General features: G+C 41.5%; 1 pseudogene across 1 annotated transcript; it reads left to right on the top strand.

Moving 5' to 3' along the window:
• The first annotated feature begins 2,372 nt into the window (after positions 1–2,372).
• LOC143556952 (heavy metal-associated isoprenylated plant protein 3-like) lies at positions 2,373–10,754 on the top strand (annotated as a pseudogene). The gene is made up of 5 exons (XR_013139470.1): positions 2,373–2,811; positions 9,498–9,600; positions 9,679–9,899; positions 10,004–10,091; positions 10,376–10,754. The product of XR_013139470.1 is annotated as a heavy metal-associated isoprenylated plant protein 3-like (transcript).
• The last annotated feature ends 1,388 nt before the right edge of the window (positions 10,755–12,142 follow it).

Raw genomic sequence — 12,142 nt, 5'->3', positions numbered from 1 at the left:
ACCATAGCAGAGCATTATTGGTTGGGGCTTCTAAGCCCCCGGTGCTTACGTGGCGCTGACGTGGCAGTGGGGAGGGGCTTCAAAGCCCCTCACCATACCGGACGGTCTAAGTAAGAAGCATGTACGTATAAAACAAAAGGAAAAGAAACAATTACAGCCCAAAGAAAGTCCGAAACATTACAAATTAGGAAAGTTAATAAAACTAAACTTGGATCATTTCTCTTAATCTAATGTGAACGTTTGCTCCTATGCTTCACCCAAAGAACATAAGTGAATATTACATCACTTTTCACCTTGGCTATGGAGGAAGGCTTGCTGTTGAAAATCACCTCATTTCCGGAGGTCCTGTTATCCACCAAATAATTATCGAAATAGCTTGAATTGCATAGCATTCTCGCAATCTTTTGTGTTTCCTAGGAAACTTTAACGCATATTTCACGGATTAAAACTCACCGAGGGTTGAAAGTTGTACCCAAGATTAGTTTGGTCCGTGCATCAAAAATACTCTAGGAGGGGAGTTATTTGTTAAGCTGGGTGTTAGGAAAATTTATGTTCAAGGTAAACCGCACATGACTTGCAATTATCTTGAAATGTTAGCTAGGGCGATCCATGCGTGAGTCCTTGTGGCGTCTGGTTAGAGAATTGTACAAAGCAAGCCATTATAGATGGCGCTATAGATCCATCGAAGAAAATAAATATTTTTAACATATTGTCCGAGCAAATGGTTGCATATGATTCATACAAACAACAGTACAACACACATTTTTGAAAAGCCAAAGGCAAGCTAGTATATCAAAGATTGAATATCCCACTTAAAACATTATGATTGAATTTCTGAAAGGAGACAAGTAAAGAAAACTCCAAGAAGTTACCTTCAATGCATTCCAAAAATAAAAGTTTACAATTTTGCCCCTAACACGGAATGACCTAGTTATGAATTTCTTTTTCGTTCATAAGTTACAATAGTTGTTATTTGAGATAATAAAAGAAAATAATGAGAATGATGTGGCAATCACACATTCATTCTAGGTCTAATATATCTTCTCATTCATCCTACCTATCTATGGGTTATGGAGCAAAACCATATTGACAAATGAGTTATAATTTCATTTCTAATTCTCTAATTTATCATCTTATTCATCTCAACTATTCATTGGTCATGGGCCAAAATAATTTTGGCAAATGGGTTATAATTTAATTTCCAATTCACTAATTTCTCAACTTATGTATCCTAAATATCCATGGGTCATGAGACAAAACAGTTTTGAGAAAGCGGTTATAATTTCTCTTTTAATTCTTTAATCTGTCATCTCATTTATTATAGTTATCCACGGGTAATTGGTCAAAACAATTTCTGCAAATGTTGTATATAAAAAAAATTAAATTTGTAAGTATGAGATTTTAGACTTTGTTTATATTATATATTTTTTCTTCTTTTTACATATAATTCTGTTCATTTCTTTTAAATAATGGATCTTTTTATTTTTATTATTTGACAAATCCCGTGTAATACACGGGTTCAAAAGCTAGTTCCTTATAAACCCGTTTTTATGTAAGATTCATTTATAGTAATATAAAACTATAGACACCTTTTTTAAAGACTAATTATACTAGATACGATTTCTCTTATCTAAAATTTTTATACTTGGGAGTCCGACCAAAATAGCCAGAATACGTTAGTTGTTATTTGTCATCAGAGATTGCTTGTAAACCCAACATCTTTTTTTCATGAATGCTTCGTTCAAGGTAATACAAAGTTAAAAACACATATCTGAAAGACGGATCATACTCAATAAATTTTTTCTCAATATACAGTATTATGTGTAGCGATTTAGCTAAAAAGTGAAAAACACACTGTCATGTAGGCTTGGGGGCTCTCACTAACTTTTTCATAAAAACGTGCAATAATTTAACTAACAATGAAATTATTTTTTAATGTTTTTAAATAAAAATTGTGAAATGATGGTTTAATTGGTTAGAAATGAGCCTCGCCTCACACGACTTGCCCTCACGCCCGCCAAGCCATTGGCACCCCTGCCCTTTCCGCATTTCGTACCCCTCACACCCTACCCGTTTTGGAGTTTGCCGTCTTGCGACGCTGACAAGGACAGACATCAGCCCGTAAGACATTAAACATGTTATACTTGGAAATATAGGTGGGCAAATAAAACACCGATTGAAATCGTAGGTTCGGAACCGGTTTGTAGTTTTTTCCACCAAAACCGTTTTAAACCGGTTAACCGAACCGAAACTGGCCAAACCAGGCAAAAATCGGTCCAAACCCGAACCGAAACCGATCGTAACATGGTCAAGAAACTGGTTTCAACCCGAACCGAACCGATCATAAACTGGTTTTGACTTTTGTTAACCAAACCAAACCAGTTTCAACCCAAACCGATTTTATTTTAAACCGGTTTATACACCTATATTTAGAGTCCATTCTCAAATAATTTGCAAACAACACAACTTTAAACGAAACAATAATAATCATCCCTTTAGGATGAAAAAAAAAACCCATCATAAAAGTAACAATTTCCAAAAGAAAAAAGTGGTTCACTCGGTCTCTTCTCATAAAGCCAAGTGACCATTTTTTAAGTCAACTATTAAAGTCCTTAAGAAATTTCTTTGTAACCACCATGAAACCCACTACAACTTTACATTTTTCATTTTTGTCCTCAAATTATATCTTCATCTATTTAAATCTAACCAAATATACCGTTATAAAATATATTTCAAATTCCAATTCATTCACATACCATCAGTTTACATCTATTTCTTATTTTCTTCCATACAAATTTATCAATGGCAAAGGTAACTAACTAATTAAGCTATATGTACTTTACTTCATTCTAGTTTTTATAGTTTTAATTATGAATGACATCAGTACAGTACCGGTATCAAAACTGAATATAATCATATATTGAATAACGTATTGATTTTTTCAGTTCAGTATCCGTAGCATTGAAAATACCAAAATTAGATGGTACGGAGACTGAAAACATGAAAAAACTAATACCATACCGGTACTGGTTATGTTTGGTCCGTACCGGTACAATATTCGGTAAAAAATGCTTTGCTACTGATACCGAAAACGAGTAAAACCATATGCCGAATGCTCAGTTATCGATACCGTAAACGAGTGTAACCATATGCCGAACATGGTAACGATTTTTTTTTTGGTTCGGTACAGCACCGATACGGTATTCAGTAAAAAATGGCCAGTTACCAATACCGAAAACGAGTAAAACCATATGTCGTACCGTAACAATTTGTTGATTGGTGCCGGCACCATTTAAAATACTGAAACTGAATGGTACCGGTACCGAAAGCATGGAAAAACGAATCCCGGTACCGATTGTGTTCGGTCGGTACCGTACCATGTTTCCGTAAAAGATGCTCGATTATGAAAACGAGTAAAACCATGCACGGATACCGAATATCATAACAATTTTTTTTTGGTTAAGTACTAATCGGTACAAGTACCATTAAAATATGAAAACCTAATAGTACATATACCGAAAACATGAAAAAACAAATACCGATACTGAAGAAACACTAACCGGACCCCGGGCAGATTACGGGTAACCTGGGGGTTAGATAGATGTTTTCCACGAGGGGTTAGACCCAGAAAAGATGGTTCTTCTGATAACCTGCAAAACAGACACCGTGAGCTTGTCACTGAGAAGGGGGGGGTTCCTCCTTGTGACCACCCTCCGGCGTGAGAATCAGACTAGATTGCTCTTTAAATATAAATGTATATTAAGAGATTGCTAGAGCAGATATCAGGTATAATATGATAAGATATGTTAAGATATGATGATCATACCATTTGTGGTATTTATAGCCGAAGGTAGGTTTCCAAGGAGGTGTGGCCGGCTGCAATAGTGTTCCTGTTCCACCAACAGTGGCCTACGCACGTGCCCTGCTGGTAGTTGGTGGGTAGGCAGCGGCTGATAGTGACCAGGCCTGCTGTGTACTATTCCTTTTCCACCAACTGCCGGCTATGCACGTGGTATGACAGGAGTTGGTGAGTAGGCAGCGGCTAATAGTGACATACAGTACAGGAGCATGCTGCTCGCCATACTGTTGTCAATAAGCTGTCGTATCTTTAGTCAGATCTTTTGCCCATACCTCGTCAGGTACAGTACAGAAGATCTTCCCGTATCGTACGGACTGGCTTATTTGGGCGGGAGTATTCCCCCTCCCGCCCTTGTGCGGGATTGTTCCCGGCTTTGCTCATTCCTTCAGGTGACACTGAGTGATTGAGAGCTAAGTGCCTTGTGCGTGTAGCCTTGCTGCGCGGGTGGCCTTCCCTGATGGCTTGTATCCGAAGCTGCGGGAACAGGCGGAGTCCTTCACCATTGGGAGGCATTTCCTGCGGGAACAGCTTGCGTACTGCGCGTAAGGACGTCACGTCTCTGAGCATGGTTGGTCCTGCGGATCCAGTTGGTTTCTGCGCAGACGTCCCTCTTCAAGGTGAGTCTTGCGGGTCCAACTGGGCTCTGCTGAGACCTACCTCTTCAAGTCCCCCCAGTCCAATGTTCTTCTCATGAGTGTTTAATAAAGTGAGGTGAACTTTTGGACTTAAGCAAAGGGTTTTGAAAAGGGTTTTTTAAGGTTTTCCATGGGGATTCTTCCCGCGGAAGTCCTTGTCACTTGCAGAAATTCCCGAGTTTCCTGCTTGATCTTTGGGTATGATGCGGGTAGGTCTGTAACCTCCTCGCAAGTCAGGAGCGTTGAGTCCCACTTGTGTTGATTATCCACGAGGTTTTGGTAGTTTTGAACATAGTGATCAATTATGTTAAAACCACCAATTCCATCCTGGAGCTTCAAACAACGTAGTTCTCGACGTTCCCGCTATGCGGGGATGTTATTTCCGTTTCCGCAAGCATTGCCCAGAAGATCCTTCTTGGTTTCAATTCCCTGCGGAGCGCTAGGTATGTGAAGGGTTTTGCCTTAACACTGTACCCGCGCTCGTCTTATGGTTACTTTACTTCCAAGGTATTCCTGGCGTCCATTCCCTGCGGGTGCTAGGTATGTGAAGGGTTTTGCCTTAACACTGTACCCGCACCCGTCTTATAGTTACTTGGTTGCCGAGGTATTCTTGGCTTCAATTCCCTGCGGGTGCTAGGTATGTGAAGGGTTTTGCCTTAACACTGTACCCGCATCCGTCTTACGGTTACTTGGTTGCCAAGTTACTCTTGGCTTCAATTCCCTGCGGGTGCTAGGTATGTGAAGGGTTTTGCCTTAACACTGTACCCGCATCCGTCTTACGGTTACTTGGTTGCCAAGTTATTCTTGGCTTCAATTTCCTGCGGGTGCTAGGTATGTGAAGGGTTTTGCCTTAACACTGTACCCGCATCCGTCTTACGGTTACTTGGTTGCCAAGTTATTCTTGGCTTCAATTCCCTGCGGGTGCTAGGTATGTGAAGGGTTTTGCCTTAACACTGTACCCGTATCCGTCTTACGGTTACTTGGTTGCCAAGTTATTCTTGGCTTCAATTCCCTGCGGGTGCTAGGTATGTGAAGGGTTTTGCCTTAACACTGTACCCGCATCCGTCTTACGGTTACTTGGTTGCCAAGGTAAGGGGTATTTTCCCGCTTACTTTCTCTGGATTCCTTGCTTTATAAACGTTATATGACTTGCATCATTTAGTTTAAATTAGCAATTTTCCAAGTGTAGAATAAGTTAACCTTTGAACGTGGTAGATAATGGGTTGAAGTTTTGCTTCCTCTTTCGTGATTGTGCGGGTATGACCGTCACTTGCACTTAGTAGGATGGCTAAACTTTACCTACATCTGACCTGCGTGGAGGTTTTCCTCATCTTTTCTGAGGATAAGTTAACCTTTGAACGTGGTAGATAATAGGTGTGAAGTTTTGCTTCCTCTTTCGTGATTGTGCGGGTAGGACCGTCACTTGCACTTAGTAGGATGGCTAAACTTTACCTATATCTGACCTGCGTGTAGGTTTTCCTTATCCTTTTTTTGAAATTTCTAAGTGTTTAGGATAAGTTAACCTTTGAACGTGGTAGATAATAGGTTGAAGTTTTGCTTCCTCTTTCGTGATTGTGCGGGTAGGACCGTCACTTGCACTTAGTAGGATGGCTAAACTTTACCTACATCTGACCTGCGTGTAGGTTTTCCTCATCCTTTTGTTAGAAATTCTGTTTTGAATAACCGTTCGACGCGCGGTTGTTAATAGGTTAGTGTTCAGTTTCCTCTCATGATTCATGCGGATAGACCGGCACTTTCATTTAGTAGGATGACTGAACTTTACCCCTTCAACTGACTTGCGTGAAGGTTTGCCGTTTTTTGGGTTTATGCGGGTTTTGCCGCCTTCCCCACGCAACGACTTTCCACGTAATTATGCGGTGAAAACCGGCATATCCGTGTTGAATAAATTAACCGTTCGACGCGCGGTTGTTAATGGGTTAGTGTTCAGTTTCCTCTATCATGATTCATGCGGATAGACCGGCACTTTCATTTTAGTGGGATGACTGAACTTTTCCCCTTCAACTGACCTGCGTGAAGGTCTGCCGTTTTTTGGGTTTATGCGGGTTTTGCCGCCTTCCCCACGCAACGACTTTCACACTTATGTATGCGGTGAAAACCGGCATCAGTGTTGATAGTTAAAAGTATAAATGTAAAATCATCAGCGTCGATGTTCTAAGGAGAATCATTTCCATTAGAAGTGGCTCTTGGCCTTTTCTTTACAAATTTGGAATTGATCTACATGCAAACTGTGTAATTGAGCTCCCTTCCATGTTGTTGGGATGGGAGTGCCATCGAGCCGATACCTGGTTCGGGATCTCGTTCTTTACGCAGCATGTAGTCTCCATATTGAAGCTGCAATTTTATTCGTGTTTTCCCCAGCTGGGGTTCTACACGCATCAGCCTGCTCAGCGTTCATTGCGCCACGAGGTGCGCGAGCGTCCCATCTCTGACAAATGCTTCGACCATGTCCTTTACGTCTATGCATTCTTCGGTGTTGTGGCCTTTTGTCCTGTGAAAGTCACAGTATTTGCTCCGATCAGCATTGTGACGATGTCGGATTATTTGAGGCTTTGGCCATGGGAGCTCCTCAGTAGCGAATATCTCGGTGACGCTTTTGGTGAGCGGCGTCCATCTGGAGTTCTTGTTTGACTGTACGTTATCCCTTCCGCCTAACCGATGCTGCAAGCCGGATGAGGTGTCAAAGTTTACCCTTGACTGCCAAATGCCTAGCTTCCGCTTTTTGTTTAATCGGGCGGTAAGGACGTTGTCTTCTCTTGTTTTCTGGGTGTAGAGGTTTGTGCTCTGTGGGAGATCTCTACCCAGTTGCTTTTCCGTTTCCGCAAAGCGTTTAGCTGCTGTCATGATGGCATCCCATGTGGATGGCATGCCATCTTTACCCGTTAAGGTGCGGATGAGCTCTGGGTCGTTCGCGCCCTAAATAAAAGCAGCGCGAACAAGATCTTCGCTAATGTTACCCAGACTTAGCTTCTTCGAGTTGAAGCGAGTGATGAAGTCTAGCAAAGATTCATCTTCCTCTCGAATGCATTTGAGGATTGTCCATTGCTCCTCGGTATACTTTCTTTGCTGGCTGAAGTGTTGGCTAAACTTCTGTTGGAAGTCTGCCCAGTCGTAGATGTGGTTAACCGGTAGACGATCGAACCACGCTCTAGCAGCACCGACCAGCGTCATTTGGAACATGTAACACCACGTAGGTTCCGTCCAACTACTGACGGTTGCTCCCGCTATGAATCTGTTCAAATGATCATCTGGGTCAGATATACCATCACATGTGCCTATGCTGGACATTTGTTTGGCACTTTTTGGGGCAATTGCTTCCGCAATGTCCCTTGCAAATTTGGACGTTCCCGCATTTGCAACGTTTGGTCTGAATGTTTTGGAGAAGTCACGTGGACTTCCCTCTGTGTTTTTTGGTTTGAAGGCTTCTCCAAAATGCCTTCTCGGTTGGGAGTCCGTTTCCTTACGCTTCCCTTTTGCCCTATGGCGAGGGTTCGCGTCGGAGTCGGATTCCTCCGAGTCATCGTCCAAGTATTCTTCGAATTCGTCAGCCTGTTGGACGGAACGCAAGCGTTCGTCCAACTCAGCTTGGAATTCCTTTTGACGTGCCTCCGCCCATGCCTTAACTTCATCGAGTGTTTGGCGGGGGAGTCTTGTTCGTTTCTCTAACTGGGTATCGGTGAATCCCAGTGAGCGATTATTTACTGCACTTGCCCCAGCTTGGGTAACTGGGGTAGTGTTCGTAAAATTTACTTCACTTGCCCCGGCTTGGGTAACCGGGGTAGTGTTTGTAAAGACTATGTAGCCGGTATTCCCCCCAGTAGCTGGGGTTGTGGTTACCGGAGTTTCTTTAACCATCTTTCCAGAAGTTTGAAAAAACTGGAGAAAAATGTTCTAGCTTTTATGCACGGATGGCGCCAATGAAGAAACACTAACCGGACCCCGGGCAGATTACGGGTAACCTGGGGGTTAGATAGATGTTTCCCACGAGGGGTTAGACCCAGAAAAGATGGTTCTTCTGATAACCTGCAAAACAGACACCGTGAGCTTGTCACTGAGAAGGGGGGGGTTCCTCCTTGTGACCACCCTCCGGCGTGAGAATCAGACTAGATTGCTCTTTAAATATAAATGTATATTAAGATATTGCTAGAGCAGATATCAGGTATAATATGATAAGATATGTTAAGATATGATGATCATACCATTTGTGGTATTTATAGCCGAAGGTAGGTTTCCAAGGAGGTGTGGCCGGCTGCAATAGTGTTCCTGTTCCACCAACAGTGGCCTACGCACGTGCCCTGCTGGTAGTTGGTGGGTAGGCAGCGGCTGATAGTGACCAGGCCTGCTGTGTACTATTCCTTTTCCACCAACTGCCGGCTATGCACGTGGTATGACAGGAGTTGGTGAGTAGGCAGCGGCTAATAGTGACATACAGTACAGGAGCATGCTGCTCGCCATACTGTTGTCAATAAGCTGTCGTATCTTTAGTCAGATCTTTTGCCCATACCTCGTCAGGTACAGTACAGAAGATCTTCCCGTATCGTACGGACTGGCTTATTTGGGCGGGAGTATTCCCCCTCCCGCCCTTGTGCGGGATTGTTCCCGGCTTTGCTCATTCCTTCAGGTGACACTGAGTGATTGAGAGCTAAGTGCCTTGTGCGTGTAGCCTTGCTGCGCGGGTGGCCTTCCCTGATGGCTTGTATCCGAAGCTGCGGGAACAGGCGGAGTCCTTCACCATTGGGAGGCATTTCCTGCGGGAACAGCTTGCGTACTGCGCGTAAGGACGTCACGTCTCTGAGCATGGTTGGTCCTGCGGATCCAGTTGGTTTCTGCGCAGACGTCCCTCTTCAAGGTGAGTCTTGCGGGTCCAACTGGGCTCTGCTGGGACCTACCTCTTCAGATACCAATTGTGTTTAGTTGGTACGTTAAATAACGCCTATCACTAGTTTTGATAATTATTTTTTCAGAAGAAGATCAATGGTGTCCAGAAAACCGAACCGACTGACGGAACAATAACGGCGGTTCTGAAAATCGATATGCATTGCGAAGGATGCGCTGGAAAAATCGTTAAATCCGTTAATTCTCTCAACGGTAACTTATTTTGGTCACTAATATTATTTTCACCTAAATAATATTGTTTTTGTGACATTTTTGTTTTCTAATCTTTAGGTGTAGAATCAGTTAAGAGAAGAAATAATAATATGAATGAAATCATAGTGGTCGGTAAATTCGATCCGGTCGAACTTTGTGAGAGTGTTAAGGGAAGAATTAAGAGAAAGGTGGAGTTAATATCTCCGGTTACAAAGACGAAAAATGGCGGTGACGGAGAGCAGCAGAAGCAACAGAAGCAGTTCACTGTCGTCGTTAGCAACAGCAGTGCACTAAAAAAGGTAAGTTGTTATGTTATTTTATATTATGTTATGTATTAATGGTTATTTTTTTAAAGTTTATTGATAAAGTGTTTTAAGTGTTGTGTTATTTTATGGTGGAATAGTTACCGGTGACGAAGGTGGTGTTGAAGGTGCCGTTACATTGTTGAGGGTGTATCGAGAAGATTGAGAACCTGGTTAGGAAGACCGAAGGTAGTTATGGATATCATGTTTTTGTGTCGGGTTTCTGTTTGTGACTAATGTATCAGTGACTGGTATATCAGTCTTGAATATATTATTAGTGACTGATCTTTATGTGACTTAATTAATGACTGATAATCAGTCGATAATATGTTAGTGACAAGTTTTTATGTGACTTGTGATATTTTGCTTGTCCTCATTTTACCTTTGGGGCACTTCTTTATGACTAAGATTTTATTGGATACGTTTTTAGACTGTTTTTTTACGGTGTTAACTATTGGCGTGAATGTTTACAGGGTTTGTGGAGATGTCGATTGATAAGAGGAATGATTTGGTGACGGTGAAAGGAGCAATGGATATGAACATGTTGGCGGCGGCAATCAAGGATAAATTGAAGAAAGTGGTTGAGATCGTACAAGCGAAGGGCAAAGGGGACGGTCGAAAGAAGGGGAAGAGTGATGGCGCCGACGGCAACAGGGAAGAGAGAGGGAAGGAAAGTGGTGGTGTGGGACCCGCAACTACGGGGTATAACCAAAGGATGGAGTATTTTGCTAGTCAAGGTCCATACATGTATCCACAATATGTGAATAGGACTGAGTATACATTTAATTACATGCATGCTACTCAGATGTTTAATGATGAAAATGCTAATGCATGTGTTGTTATGTAATGGATGATAATATGTATATTACTATTTTAGTTTTGAATAATTGTTATTATGATACATAACATGTTAGCTCATTTTAGTATAATCGAGTCATTTTAGTTTATATGGATTTGGTTCATACCAAAGAACTTGCATATACAATGAGACGAGTTAACATGTGTGGAATACACGACCGATTAAGACTATTTCAATTCTCGACAACTAGGAACCTCAGGGTTTCCAGAGGGCGAAACAACATGATATTGGAAATGGCTTTGAATTTACAACCTTTTGCGCCACTAGGATCACATCTTCGGCCCAAACGTTTTAGCGCTCTTTACACGACATGTATCCCATCTCCTCACCGGTCCACATCCTTGTTTCCCGAACACAATCCATCCGTGATCCAATTTCCAATACCTGGATTAAATGGTCCATTTAGTGGAAGCATCACATACAAGTTCATGGATGTTCATGCATCAAGACCATGTAATAGGCTCTTGTAGTCAGGGGATGTCTTCGAAAATCGTTAAAATTTTTGGGATAAAGGCGAAAAAAATTTGGAACTTAAGTAAAAGGGTTTTATTGGGTTCAAAGTTCAGACAATTAAATTTTTAAATGAACTTATTTGATTATGATTTGGATTGTATAAAAAATTTTTTATATAAAAATGGAGTTACATTAGTTGAGTAATCGGGTTTAAACATTAAGAATACATATTTTTTTCAACAAAATATATATAAGTTTTTTTTAAAAAAAATCAGGCCTATTGGAATGATAGGCCGTGAGCCATCGACCACCCTACCCTCAAAGCCAGTTTTGCTTGTTGGCTGAATAGTTTTTTTAACTAAAAATATTAAGTCAAATGATGTATTTTTAAGTCAAGTCGGTCAAAATGACCATTGGTGGTTTTTTACTACACAAACTGTTCACAATTTACTGGGTTGTGAGGGCTGGGCAAGCAGTTAAATTGAAGCCTAAACTGGAGAATTTTAGTTATGACGGTTGGGCCACACTGTTAACTTGAAGCCCAAAACTGAGAATATTAACTGTGATGGTTGGACCTAGCAAACTGTTTGTTACAAAGGTTTAAAGAATAGATCCAAATACATATAAACCGGTTAAACGGTTAGTGACCAGTTTCTAACCGATTCTCTAACTGGTTATTATCTGGTCCCTCTCTAACTAGTTTCTATTAGGAAAAACTGACGGTTAGTAACCGGTTATACATTTTAGCCTAGAGACCGGTTAATAACCAGCTAAAAAACCGGTTAACCGAAACTGATTTTAGATTTTTTTAATATATATATTTTAAACCGTTTTTTTTTTGTGTTATTTATTGGTTAACCGGTTTGGTCATACCCGAAACTGGTTATACCGGTTAGGCTTTTGTGTATGAAAACCGGTTAGTACCCCG

The sequence above is a fragment of the Bidens hawaiensis genome, unplaced genomic scaffold (genome assembly GCF_021521415.1).
Source record: "Bidens hawaiensis isolate Kalapana, Puna unplaced genomic scaffold, B.hawaiensis_p1.1 tig00018764_1, whole genome shotgun sequence".
Classification (NCBI taxonomy): Eukaryota; Viridiplantae; Streptophyta; class Magnoliopsida; order Asterales; family Asteraceae; genus Bidens; species Bidens hawaiensis.
This window is presented reverse-complemented; position numbering and strand designations above follow the sequence as displayed.